This window comes from Protomyctophum parallelum (genome assembly GCF_964188405.1).
Source record: "Protomyctophum parallelum genome assembly, chromosome: 2".
NCBI classification, from domain to species: Eukaryota; Metazoa; Chordata; class Actinopteri; order Myctophiformes; family Myctophidae; genus Protomyctophum; species Protomyctophum parallelum.
In genome coordinates, this window is record NC_139699.1 from 8,493,259 (window position 1) to 8,508,306 (window position 15,048).

Consider the following 15,048-nt stretch of genomic DNA (forward strand, 5'->3'; position numbering starts at 1 on the left):
GGTGTCCATGTGTGTTGGTTCCCTCAGTGGGACGTCCTGGTGACCGGTGTCCATGTGTGTTGGTTCCCTCAATGGGACGTCCTGGTGACCGGTGTCCATGTGTGTTGGTTCCCTCAGTGGGGACGTCCTGGTGACCGGTGTCCATGTGTGTTGGTTCCCTCAGTGGGACGTCCTGGTGACCGGTGTCCATGTGTGTTGGTTCCCTCAATGGGACGTCCTGGTGACCGGTGTCCATGTGTGTTGGTTCCCTCAGTGGGACGTCCTGGTGACCGGTGTCCATGTGTGTTGGTTCCCTCAGTGGGACGTCCTGGTGACCGGTGTCCATGTGTGTTGGTTCCCTCAGTGGGGACGTCCTGGTGACCGGTGTCCATGTGTGTTGGTTCCCTCAGTGGGGACGTCCTGGTGACCGGTGTCCATGTGTGTTGGTTCCCTCAGTGGGGACGTCCTGGTGACCGGTGTCCATGTGTGTTGGTTCCCTCAGTGGGACGTCCTGGTGACCGGTGTCCATGTGTGTTGGTTCCCTCAGTGGGACGTCCTGGTGACCGGTGTCCATGTGTGTTGGTTCCCTCAGTGGGACGTCCTGGTGTCCATGTGTGTTGGTTCCCTCAGTGGGACGTCCTGGTGACCGGTGTCCATGTGTGTTGGTTCCCTCAGTGGGACGTCCTGGTGACCGGTGTCCATGTGTGTTGGTTCCCTCAGTGGGGACGTCCTGGTGACCGGTGTCCATGTGTGTTGGTTCCCTCAGTGGGACGTCCTGGTGACCGGTGTCCATGTGTGTTGGTTCCCTCAGTGGGGACGTCCTGGTGACCGGTGTCCATGTGTGTTGGTTCCCACAGACAGCACCAGTTTGCTGCTGGCTGGGAGCTCCTGGTGTCTTTGGCAGTTGTCCTGCGAGTCTCATTCTCCTGGCTGCTCACCCTGAATAACGAAAGGACCTGTAAATGACAACACAAAAACTAAGCCACTGGTGTCGTACTTCTGGTTTACCGGAACGGGGTGCAACTCCCTGCAGTGCCCTGCTCAATGTGTTGTATTTACATGGTTCATTGGTCCATGGTCTCAGAGGTCATCACTATAGTCTTCATCATTGTTGAGGATTTAAAAAAAGGTGAAAATCGAGGAAAAGTCATTTATACTGGTCAAGGTCATTTATACTGGTCAAGGTCATGTATACTTGTCAAGGTCATTAGTCCATGGTCTCGGAGGGCATACGATAATAGTATGTCGTTTTTCACGATTTCGGAGCATGGGCTATAGCCCATATCGTACGGCATACTATAGCACGCCGTTTTTCATCATTTTTGAGGATTTGAAAAAAAAAAAAAAAAAAAAACATGGGTTATAGCCCATCGTTTTTTGAATTTTTGATATATTTTTTATCCTCGTTTTTCATCATTTTTGACCATCCCACTGAGCAATAGCCGGCTATTAGACGTGCGTCTAAAAATGGGATAAAAAACGTCAAAAAATAGATGTCTAAAAAACGTCTATTTTTAGACGTGTTTTAGACGTCTATTTTTAGATGTTTTTTATCGCATTTTAGACGCTCGTCTAATAGCCCATATCGTACGGCATACTGTAGCACGCCGTTTTTCATCATTTTTGAGGATTTGAAAAAAAATCAAAAATTGGGTTATAGCCCATCGTTTTTTGAATTTTTGAAAAAAAAGATTAACCTCGTTTTTCATCATTTTTGACCATGGGCTTTAGCCCATACCGTACGGCATACTATAGCACGCCGTTTTTCATCATTTTTGAGGATTTGAAAAAAATTCAAAATTTCAAAAAACATGGGTTATAGCCCATCGTTCTTTTAATTTTTGAAAAAAATGTTATCCTCGTTTTTCATCGTTTTTGAACATGGGCTATAGCCCCTACCGTACGGCATACTATAGCACGCCGTTTTTCATCATTTTTGAGGATTTGAAAAAAATTCAACATTTCAAAAAACATGGGTTATAGCCCATCGTTTTTTGAATTTTTGAAAAAAAAATGTATCCTCGTTTTTCATCGTTTTTTGAACATGGGCTATAGCCCCTACCGTACGGCATACTATAGCACGCCGTTTTTCATCATTTTTGAGGATTTGAAAAAAATTCAAAATTTCAAAAACATGGGTTATAGCCCATCGTTTTTTGAATTTTTGAAAAAAACTGCTATCCTCGTTTTTCATCGTTTTTGAACATGGGCTATAGCCCCTACCGTACGGCATACTATAGCACGCCGTTTTTCATCATGTTTGAGGATTTGAAAAAAAATAAAAAAATAAACATGGGTTATAGCCCATCGTTTTTTGAATTTTTGAATTTTTTTTTATCCTCGTTTTTCATCATTTTTGACCATGGGCTATAGCCCATACCGTACGGCATACTATAGCACGCCCTTTTTCATCATTTTTAAGGATTTGAGGAAAAAAAACAACATGGGTTATAGCCCATCGTTTTTTGAATTTGAATTTTTGAAAAAAAAAATATTCTCGTTTTTCATCGTTTTTGAACATGGGCTATAGCCCCTACCGTACGGCATACTATAGCACGCCGTTTTTCATCATTTTTGAGGATTTGAAAAAAAATCAAATTTTAAAAAAACATGGGTTATAGCCCATCGTTTTTTGAATTTTTGAAAAAAATGTTATTCTCGTTTTTCATCGTTTTTGAACATGGGCTATAGCCCCTACCGTACGGCATACTATAGCACGCCATTTTCATAATTTTTGAGGATCTGAAAATAATTAAAATTTTCAAAGAACATGGGTTATACTTATTGCCCATAATTCTTTGAATTTTTGAAAAAAATGTTATCCTCGTTTTTCATCGTTTTTGAACATGGGCTATAGCCCCTACCGTACGGCATACTATAGCACGCCGTTTTTCATCATTTTTGAGGATTTGAAAAAATTTCAAAATTTCAAAAAACATGGGTTATAGCCCATCATTTTTTGAAATTTTGAAAAAAATGTTATCCTCGTTTTTCATCGTTTTTGAACATGGGCTATAGCCCCTACCATACGGCATATTATAGCACGCCGTTTTTCATCATTTTTGAGGATTTGAAAAAAATTAAAAAAACATGGGTTATAGCCCATCGTTTTTTGAATTTTTGAAAAAAATGTTATCCTCGTTTTTCATCGTTTTTGAACATGGGCTATAGCCCCTACCGTACGACATACTATAGCACGCCGTTTTTCATCATTTTTGAGGATTTGAAAAAATTTCAAAATTTCAAAAAACATGGGTTATAGCCCATCGTTTTTTGATTTAAAAAAAAAATGTATCCTCGTTTTTCATCGTTTTTTGAACATGGGCTATAGCCCCTACCGTATGGCATACTATAGCACGCCGTTTTTCATCATTTTTGAGGATTTGAAAAAAATTCAAAATTTCAAATAACATGGGTTATAGCCCATCGTTTTTTTAATTTTTGAAAAAAACTGCTATCCTCGTTTTTCATCGTTTTTGAACATGGGCTATAGCCCCTACCGTACGGCATACTATAGCACGCCGTTTTTCATCATTTTTGAGGATATGAAGACATTTCAAAATTTCAAAAAACATGGGTTATAGCCCATCGTTTTTTGAATTTTTGAAAAAAATGCTATCCTCGTTTTTCATCGTTTTTGAACATGGGCTATAGCCCCTACCGTACGACATACTATAGCACGCAGTTTTTCATCATTTTTGAGGATTTGAAAAAAATTAAAATTTTCAAAAAACATGGGTTATAGCCCATAATTTTTTGAAAATTTGAAAAAAATGTTATCCTCGTTTTTCATCGTTTTTGAACATGGGCTATAGCCCCTACCGTACGGCATACTATAGCACGCCGTTTTTCATCATTTTTGAGGATTTGAAAAAAATTCAAAATTTCAAAAAACATGGGTTATAGCCCATCGTTTTTTGAATTTTTGAAAAAAAAATTATCCTCGTTTTTCATCGTTTTTGAACATGGGCTATAGCCCCTACCGTACGGCATACTATAGCATGCAGTTTTTCATCATTTTTGAGGATATGAAAAAAATTCAAAATTTCAAAAAACATGGGTTATAGCCCATCGTTTTTTGAATTTTTGAAAAAAATGCTATCCTCGTTTTTCATCGTTTTTGAACATGGGCTATAGCCCCTACCGTACGGCATACTATAGCACGCCGTTTTTCATCATTTTTGAGGATATGAAAAAAATTCAAAATTTCAAAAAACATGGGTTATAGCCCATCGTTTTTTGAAAATTTGAAAAAAATGTTATCCTCGGTTTTCATCGTTTTTGAACATGGGCTATAGCCCCTACCGTACGGCATACTATAGCACGCCGTTTTTCATCATTTTTGAGGATTTGAAAAAAATTCAAAATTTCAAAAAACATGGGTTATAGCCCATCGTTTTTTGAATTTTTGAAAAAAATGCTATCCTCGTTTTTCATCGTTTTTGAACATGGGCTATAGCCCCTACCGTACGGCATACTATAGCACGCCGTTTTTCATCATTTTTGAGGATATGAAAAAAATTCAAATTTTCAAAAAACATGGGTTATAGCCCATCGTTTTTTGAAATTTTGAAAAAAATGTTATCCTCGGTTTTCATCGTTTTTGAACATGGGCTATAGCCCCTACCGTACGGCATACTATAGCACGCCGTTTTTCATCATTTTTGAGGATTAAAAAAAAAAAAAAAAAAAAAAAAACATGGGTTATAGCCCATCGTTTTTTTAATTTTTGAAAAGAAATGTTATCCTCGTTTTTCATCGTTTTTGAACATGGGCTATAGCCCCTACCGTACGGCATACTATAGCACGCCGTTTTTCATCATTTTTGAGGATTTGAAAAAAAATCAAAATTTAAAAAAACATGGGTTATAGCCCATCGTTTTTTGAATTTTTGAAAAAAATGCTATCCTCGTTTTTCATCGTTTTTGAACATGGGCTATAGCCCCTACCGTACGGCATACTATAGCACGCCGTTTTTCATCATTTTTGAGGATTTGAAAAAAATTCAAAATTTCAAAAAACATGGGTTATAGCCCATCGTTTTTTGAATTTTTGAAAAAAATGTTATCCTCGTTTTTCATCGTTTTTGAACATGGGCTATAGCCCCTACCGTACGGCATACTATAGCACGCCGTTTTTCATCATTTTTGAGGATATGAAAAAAATTCAAAATTTCAAAAAACATGGGTTATAGCCCATCGTTTTTTGAATTTTTGAAAAAAATGCTATCCTCGTTTTTCATCGTTTTTGAACATGGGCTATAGCCCCTACCGTACGGCATACTATAGCACGCCGTTTTTCATCATTTTTGAGGATATGAAAAAAATTCAAATTTTCAAAAAACATGGGTTATAGCCCATCGTTTTTTGAAATTTTGAAAAAAATGTTATCCTCGGTTTTCATCGTTTTTGAACATGGGCTATAGCCCCTACCGTACGGCATACTATAGCACGCCGTTTTTCATCATTTTTGAGGATTAAAAAAAAAAAAAAAAAAAAAAAACATGGGTTATAGCCCATCGTTTTTTTAATTTTTGAAAAGAAATGTTATCCTCGTTTTTCATCGTTTTTGAACATGGGCTATAGCCCCTACCGTACGGCATACTATAGCACGCCGTTTTTCATCATTTTTGAGGATTTGAAAAAAATTCAAAATTTCAAAAAACATGGGTTATAGCCCATCGTTTTTTGAATTTTTGAAAAAAATGCTATCCTCGTTTTTCATCGTTTTTGAACATGGGCTATAGCCCCTACCGTACGGCATACTATAGCACGCCGTTTTTCATCATTTTTGAGGATTTGAAAAAAATTCAAAATTTCAAAAAACATGGGTTATAGCCCATCGTTTTTTGAATTTTTGAAAAAAATGTTATCCTCGTTTTTCATCGTTTTTGAACATGGGCTATAGCCCCTACCGTACGGCATACTATAGCACGCCGTTTTTCATCATTTTTGAGGATTTGAAAAAAATTCAGAATTTCAAAAAACATGGGTTATAGCTCATCATTTTTTGAAATTTTGAAAAAAATGTTATCCTCGTTTTTCATCGTTTTTGAACATGGGCTATAGCCCCTACCGTACGGCATACTATAGCACGCCGTTTTTCATCATTTTTGAGGATTTGAAAAAAATTCAAATTTTCAAAAAACATGGGTTATATCCCATCATTTTTTGAAATTTTGAAAAAAAAATTATCCTCGTTTTTCATCGTTTTTGAACATGGGCTATAGCCCCTACCGTACGGCATACTATAGCACGCCGTTTTTCATCATTTTTGAGGATTTGAAAAAAATTCAAATTTTCAAAAAACATGGGTTATAGCCCATCGTTTTTTGAATTTTTGAAAAAAAAATTATCCTCGTTTTTCATCGTTTTTGAACATGGGCTATAGCCCCTACCGTACGGCATACTATAGCACGCCATTTTTCATCATTTTTGAGGATTTGAAAAAAATTCAAATTTTCAAAAAACATGGGTTATAGCCCATCATTTTTTGAAATTTTGAAAAAAAAATTATCCTCGTTTTTCATCGTTTTTGAACATGGGCTATAGCCCCTACCGTACGGCATACTATAGCACGCCGTTTTTCATCATTTTTGAGGATTTGAAAAAAATTCAAAATTTCAAAAAACATGGGTTATAGCCCATCATTTTTTGAAATTTTGAAAAAAATGTTATCCTCGTTTTTCATCGTTTTTGAACATGGGCTATAGCCCCTACCGTACGGCATACTATAGCACGCCGTTTTTCATCATTTTTGAGGATTTGAAAAAAAAAAAAAAAATCAAAAAACATGGGGTATAGCCCATCGTTCTTTTTATTTTTGAAAAAAATGTTATCCTCGTTTTTCATCGTTTTTGAACATGGGCTATAGCCCCTACCGTACGGCATACTATAGCACGCCGTTTTTCATCATTTTTGAGGATTTGAAAAAAAATAAAAATTTCTAAAAACATGGGTTATAGCCCATCGTTTTTTTTAATTTTGAAAAAGATGTTATCCTCGTTTTTCATCGATTTTAAACATGGGCTATAGCCCCTACCGTACGGCATACTATAGCACGCAGTTTTTCATCATTTTTGAGGATTTGAAAAAATTTAAAAAATTCAAAAAACATGGGTTATAGCCCATCATTTTTTGAATTTTTGAAAAAAATGTTATCCTCGTTTTTCATCGTTTTTGAACATGGGCTATAGCCCCTACCGTACGGCATACTATAGCACGCCGTTTTTCATCATTTTTGAGGATTTGAAAAAAATTCAAAATTTAAAAAAACATGGGTTATAGCCCATCATTTTTTGAAATTTTGAAAAAAATGTTATCCTCGTTTTTCATCGTTTTTGAACATGGGCTATAGCCCCTACCGTACGGCATACTATAGCACGCCGTTTTTCATCATTTTTGAGGATTTGAAAAAAATTCAAAAATTCAAAAAACATGGGTTATAGCCCATCGTTTATTTTTTTTTTGAAAGAAATGTTATCCTCGTTTTTCATCGTTTTTGAACATGGGCTATAGCCCCTACCGTACGGCATACTATAGCACGCCGTTTTTCATCATTTTTGAGGATTTGAAAAAAAATAAAAATTTCTAAAAACATGGGTTATAGCCCATCGTTTTTTTTAATTTTGAAAAAGATGTTATCCTCGTTTTTCATCGTTTTTGAACATGGGCTATAGCCCCTACCGTACGGCATACTATAGCACGCAGTTTTTCATCATTTTTGAGGATTTGAAAAAATAAAAAAAAATAAAAAAACATGGGTTATAGCCCATCATTTTTATAATTTTTGAAAAAAATGTTATCCTCGTTTTTCATCGTTTTTGAACATGGGCTATAGCCCCTAACGTACGGCATACTATAGCACGCCGTTTTTCATCATTTTTGAGGATTTGAAAAAAATTCAAAATTTCAAAAAACATGGGTTATAGCCCATCGTTTTTTGAATTTTTGAAAAAAATGTTATCCTCGTTTTTCATCGTTTTTGAACATGGGCTATAGCCCCTACCGTACGGCATACTATAGCACGCCGTTTTTCATCATTTTTGAGGATTTGAAAAAAATTTAATTTTTCAAAAAACATGGGTTATAGCCCATCATTTTTTGAAATTAAAAAAAAAAAATTATCCTCGTTTTTCATCGTTTTTGAACATGGGCTATAGCCCCTACCGTACGGCATACTATAGCACGCCGTTTTTCATCATTTTTGAGGATTTGAAAAAAATTCAAATTTTCAAAAAACATGGGTTATAGCCCATCGTTTTTTGAATTTTTGAAAAAAAAAAATCCTCGTTTTTCATCGTTTTTGAACATGGGCTATAGCCCCTACCGTACGGCATACTATAGCACGCCATTTTTCATCATTTTTGAGGATTTGAAAAAAATTCAAATTTTCAAAAAACATGGGTTATAGCCCATCGTTTTTTTTATTTTTGAAAAAAATGTTATCCTCGTTTTTCATCGTTTTTGAACATGGGCTATAGCCCCTACCGTACGGCATACTATAGCACGCCGTTTTTCATCATTTTTGAGGATTTGAAAAAATTTAAAAAATTCGAAAAACATGGGTTATAGCCCATCGTTTTTTTTAATTTTGAAAAAAATGTTATCCTCGTTTTTCATCGTTTTTGAACATGGGCTATAGCCCCTAACGTATGGCATACTATAGCACGCCGTTTTTCATCATTTTTGAGGATTTGAAAAAAATTCAAAATTTCAAAAAACATGGGTTATAGCCCATCGTTTTTTGAATTTTTGAAAAAAATGTTATCCTCGTTTTTCATCGTTTTTGAACATGGGCTATAGCCCCTACCGTACGGCATACTATAGCACGCCGTTTTTCATCATTTTTGAGGATTTGAAAAAAATTAAAATTTTCAAAAAACATGGGTTATAGCCCATCATTTTTTGAAATTTAAAAAAAAAAATTATCCTCGTTTTTCATCGTTTTTGAACATGGGCTATAGCCCCTACCGTACGGCATACTATAGCACGCCGTTTTTCATCATTTTTGAGGATTTGAAAAAAATTCAAATTTTCAAAAAACATGGGTTATAGCCCATCGTTTTTTGAATTTTTGAAAGAAAAAAAAATCCTCGTTTTTCATCGTTTTTGAACATGGGCTATAGCCCCTACCGTACGGCATACTATAGCACGCCATTTTTCATCATTTTTGAGGATTTGAAAAAAATTCAAATTTTCAAAAAACATGGGTTATAGCCCATCGTTTTTTTATTTTTGAAAAAGATGTTATCCTCGTTTTTCATCGTTTTTGAACATGGGCTATAGCCCCTACCGTACGGCATACTATAGCACGCCGTTTTTCATCATTTTTGAGGATTTGAAAAAATTAAAAAAATTCGAAAAACATGGGTTATAGCCCATCGTTTTTTTTAATTTTGAAAAAGATGTTATCCTCGTTTTTCATCGTTTTTAAACATGGGCTATAGCCCCTACCGTACGGCATACTATAGCACGCAGTTTTTCATCATTTTTGAGGATTTGAAAAAAATTCAAAAATTCAAAAAACATGGGTTATAGCCCATCATTTTTTGAATTTTTGAAAAAAATGTTATCCTCGTTTTTCATCGTTTTTGAACATGGGCTATAGCCCCTACCGTACGGCATACTATAGCACGCCGTTTTTCATCATTTTTGAGGATTTGAAAAAAATTCAAAATTTCAAAAAACATGGGTTATAGCCCATCATTTTTTGAAATTTTGAAAAAAATGTTATCCTCGTTTTTCATCGTTTTTGAACATGGGCTATAGCCCCTACCGTACGGCATACTATAGCACGCCGTTTTTCATCATTTTTGAGGATTTGAAAAAAATTCAAAAATTCAAAAAACATGGGTTATAGCCCATCGTTTTTTTTATTTTTGAAAAAAATGTTATCCTCGTTTTTCATCGTTTTTGAACATGGGCTATAGCCCCTACCGTACGGCATACTATAGCACGCCGTTTTTCATCATTTTTGAGGATTTGAAAAAAAAAAAAAAAATCAAAAAACATGGGTTATAGCCCATCGCTTTTTTTATTTTTGAAAAAAATGTTATCCTCGTTTTTCATCGTTTTTGAACATGGGCTATAGCCCCTACCGTACGGCATACTATAGCACGCCGTTTTTCATCATTTTTGAGGATTTGAAAGAAATTCAGAATTTCAAAAAACATGGGTTATAGCTCATCATTTTTTGAAAATTTGAAAAAAATCTTATCCTCGTTTTTCATCGTTTTTGAACATGGGCTATAGCCCCTACCGTACGGCATACTATAGCACGCCGTTTTTCATCATTTTTGAGGATTTGAAAAAAAATTTAAAATTCAAAAAACATGGGTTATAGCCCATCGTTTTTTTTATTTTTGAAAAAAATGTTATCCTCGTTTTTCATCGTTTTTTAACATGGGCTATAGCCCCTACCGTACGGCATACTATAGCACGCAGTTTTTCATCATTTTTGAGGATTTGAAAAAATTAAAAAAATTAAAAAAACATGGGTTATAGCCCATCGTTTTTTGAATTTTTGAAAAAAATGTTATCCTTGTTTTTCATCGTTTTTGAACATGGGCTATAGCCCCTACTGTACGGCATACTATAGCACGCCGTTTTTCATCATTTTTGAGGATTTGAAAAAAATTCAGAATTTCAAAAAACATGGGTTATAGCCCATCATTTTTTGAATTTTTGAAAAAAATGTTATCCTCGTTTTTCATCGTTTTTGAACATGGGCTATAGCCCCTACCGTACGGCATACTATAGCACGCCGTTTTTCATCATTTTTGAGGATTTGAAAAAAATTCAAAAATTCAAAAAACATGGGTTATAGCCCATCGTTTTTTTTATTTTTGAAAAAAATGTTATCCTCGTTTTTCATCGTTTTTGAACATGGGCTATAGCCCCTACCGTACGGCATACTATAGCACGCCGTTTTTCATCATTTTTGAGGATTTGAAAAAAATTCAAAAATTCAAAAAACATGGGTTATAGCCCATCGTTTTTTTTATTTTTGAAAAAAATGTTATCCTCGTTTTTCATCGTTTTTGAACATGGGCTATAGCCCCTACCGTACGGCATACTATAGCACGCCGTTTTTCATCATTTTTGAGGATTTGAAAAAAAAAAAAAAAATCAAAAAACATGGGTTATAGCCCATCGCTTTTTTTTATTTTTGAAAAAAATGTTATCCTCGTTTTTCATCGTTTTTGAACATGGGCTATAGCCCCTACCGTACGGCATACTATAGCACGCCGTTTTTCATCATTTTTGAGGATTTGAAAGAAATTCAGAATTTCAAAAAACATGGGTTATAGCTCATCATTTTTTGAAATTTTGAAAAAAATCTTATCCTCGTTTTTCATCGTTTTTGAACATGGGCTATAGCCCCTACCGTACGGCATACTATAGCACGCCGTTTTTCATAATTTTTGAGGATTTGAAAAAAAATTAAAAATTCAAAAAACATGGGTTATAGCCCATCGTTTTTTTTATTTTTGAAAAAAATGTTATCCTCGTTTTTCATCGTTTTTTAACATGGGCTATAGCCCCTACCGTACGGCATACTATAGCACGCAGTTTTTCATCATTTTTGAGGATTTGAAAAAATTCAAAAAATTAAAAAACATGGGTTATAGCCCATCGTTTTTTGAATTTTTGAAAAAAATGTTATCCTCGTTTTTCATCGTTTTTGAACATGGGCTATAGCCCCTACTGTACGGCATACTATAGCACGCCGTTTTTCATCATTTTTGAGGATTTGAAAAAAATTCAGAATTTCAAAAAACATGGGTTATAGCTCATCATTTTTTGAAATTTTGAAAAAAAGATTATCCTCGTTTTTCATCGTTTTTGAACATGGGCTATAGCCCCTACCGTACGGCATACTATAGCACGCCGTTTTTCATCATTTTTGAGGATTTGAAAAAAAATCAAAATTTCAAAAAACATGGGTTATAGCCCATCGTTTTTTGAATTTTTGAAAAAAATGTTATCCTCGTTTTTCATCGTTTTTGAACATGGGCTATAGCCCCTACCGTACGGCATACTATAGCACGCAGTTTTTCATCATTTTTGAGGACTTGAAAAAAATTCTAAATTTCAAAAAACATGGGTTATAGCCCATCATTTTTTGAAATTTTGAAAAAAATGTTATCCTCGTTTTTCATCGTTTTTGAACATGGGCTATAGCCCCTACCGTACGGCATACTATAGCACGCCGTTTTTCATCATTTTTGAGGATTTGAAAAAAATTTAAAATTTCAAAAACATGGGTTATAGCCCATCGTTTTTTGAATTTTCTAAAAAAATGTTATCCTCGTTTTTCATCGTTTTTGAACATGGGCTATAGCCCCTACCGTACGGCATACTATAGGACGCCGTTTTTCATCATTTTTGAGGATTTGAAAAAAAATCAAAATTTCAAAAAACATGGGTTATAGCCCATCGTTTTTAGACTTTTTGAAAAAAATGTTATCCTCGTTTTTCATCGTTTTTGAACATGGGCTATAGCCCCTACCGTACGGCATACTATAGCACGCCGTTTTTCATAATTTTTGAGGATTTGAAAAAAATTCAAAATTTCAAAAACATGGGTTATAGCCCATCGTTTGTTGAATTTTTGAAAAAAAAATTATCCTCGTTTTTCATCGTTTTTGAACATGGGCTATAGCCCCTACCGTACGGCATACTATAGCACGCAGTTTTTCATCATTTTTGAGGATTTGAAAAAATTAAAAAAATTCAAAAAACATGGGTTATAGCCCATCGTTTTTTGAATTTTTGAAAAAAGAATTATCCTCGTTTTTCATCGTTTTTGAACATGGGCTATAGCCCCTACCGTACGGCATACTATAGCACGCCGTTTTTCATCATTTTTGAGGATTTGAAAAAAATTCAAAATTTCAAAAAACATGGGTTATAGCCCATCGTTTTTTGAATTTTTGAAAAAAATGTTATCCTCGTTTTTCATCGTTTTTGAACATGGGCTATAGCCCCTACCGTACGGCATACTATAGCACGCCGTTTTTCATCATTTTTGAGGATTTGAAAAAAATTCAAAATTTCAAAAAACATGGGTTATAGCCCATCGTTTTTTGAATTTTTGAAAAAAATGTTATCCTCGTTTTTCATCGTTTTTGAACATGGGCTATAGCCCCTACCGTACGGCATACTATAGCACGCAGTTTTTCATCATTTTTGAGGACTTGAAAAAAATTCAAAATTTCAAAAAACATGGGTTATAGCCCATCATTTTTTGAAATTTTGAAAAAAATGTTATCCTCGTTTTTCATCGTTTTTGAACATGGGCTATAGCCCCTACCGTACGGCATACTATAGCACGCCGTTTTTCATCATTTTTGAGGATTTGAAAAAAATTTAAAATTTCAAAAACATGGGTTATAGCCCACCGTTTTTTTAATTTTCTAAAAAAATGTTATCCTCGTTTTTCATCGTTTTTGAACATGGGCTATAGCCCCTACCGTACGGCATACTATAGGACGCCGTTTTTCATCATTTTTGAGGATTTGAAAAAAAATCAAAATTTCAAAAAACATGGGTTATAGCCCATCGTTTTTAGACTTTTTGAAAAAAATGTTATCCTCGTTTTTCATCGTTTTTGAACATGGGCTATAGCCCCTACCGTACGGCATACTATAGCACGCCGTTTTTCATAATTTTTGAGGATTTGAAAAAAATTCAAAATTTCAAAAACATGGGTTATAGCCCATCGTTTGTTGAATTTTTGAAAAAAAAATTATCCTCGTTTTTCATCGTTTTTGAACATGGGCTATAGCCCCTACCGTACGGCATACTATAGCACGCCGTTTTTCATCATTTTTGAGGATTTGAAAAAAATTCAAAATTTCAAAAAACATGGGTTATAGCCCATCATTTTTTGAAATTTTGAAAAAAATGTTATCCTCGTTTTTCATCGTTTTTGAACATGGGCTTTAGCCCCTACCGTACGGCATACTATAACACGCCGTTTTTCATCATTTTTGAGGATTTGAAAAAAATTCAAAAATTCAAAAAACATGGGTTATAGCCCATCGTTTTTTTTATTTTTGAAAAAAATGTTATCCTCGTTTTTCATCGTTTTTGAACATGGGCTATAGCCCCTACCGTACGGCATACTATAGCACGCCGTTTTTCATCATTTTTGAGGATTTGAAAAAAAAAAAAAAAATCAAAAAACATGGGTTATAGCCCATCGCTTTTTTTATTTTTGAAAAAAATGTTATCCTCGTTTTTCATCGTTTTTGAACATGGGCTATAGCCCCTACCGTACGGCATACTATAGCACGCCGTTTTTCATCATTTTTGAGGATTTGAAAGAAATTCAGAATTTCAAAAAACATGGGTTATAGCTCATCATTTTTTGAAATTTTGAAAAAAATCTTATCCTCGTTTTTCATCGTTTTTGAACATGGGCTATAGCCCCTACCGTACGGCATACTATAGCACGCCGTTTTTCATCATTTTTGAGGATTTGAAAAAAAATTAAAAATTCAAAAAACATGGGTTATAGCCCATCGTTTTTTTTATTTTTGAAAAAAATGTTATCCTCGTTTTTCATCGTTTTTTAACATGGGCTATAGCCCCTACCGTACGGCATACTATAGCACGCAGTTTTTCATCATTTTTGAGGATTTGAAAAAATTCAAAAAATTCAAAAACATGGGTTATAGCCCATCGTTTTTTGAATTTTTGAAAAAAATGTTATCCTCGTTTTTCATCGTTTTTGAACATGGGCTATAGCCCCTACTGTACGGCATACTATAGCACGCCGTTTTTCATCATTTTTGAGGATTTGAAAAAAATTCAGAATTTCAAAAAACATGGGTTATAGCTCATCATTTTTTGAAATTTTGAAAAAAAAATTATCCTCGTTTTTCATCGTTTTTGAACATGGGCTATAGCCCCTACCGTACGGCATACTATAGCACGCCGTTTTTCATCATTTTTGAGGATTTGAAAAAAAATTAAATTTTCAAAAAACATGGGTTATAGCCCATCGTTTTTTGAATTTTTGAAAAAAGAATTATCCTCGTTTTTCATCGTTTTTGAACAT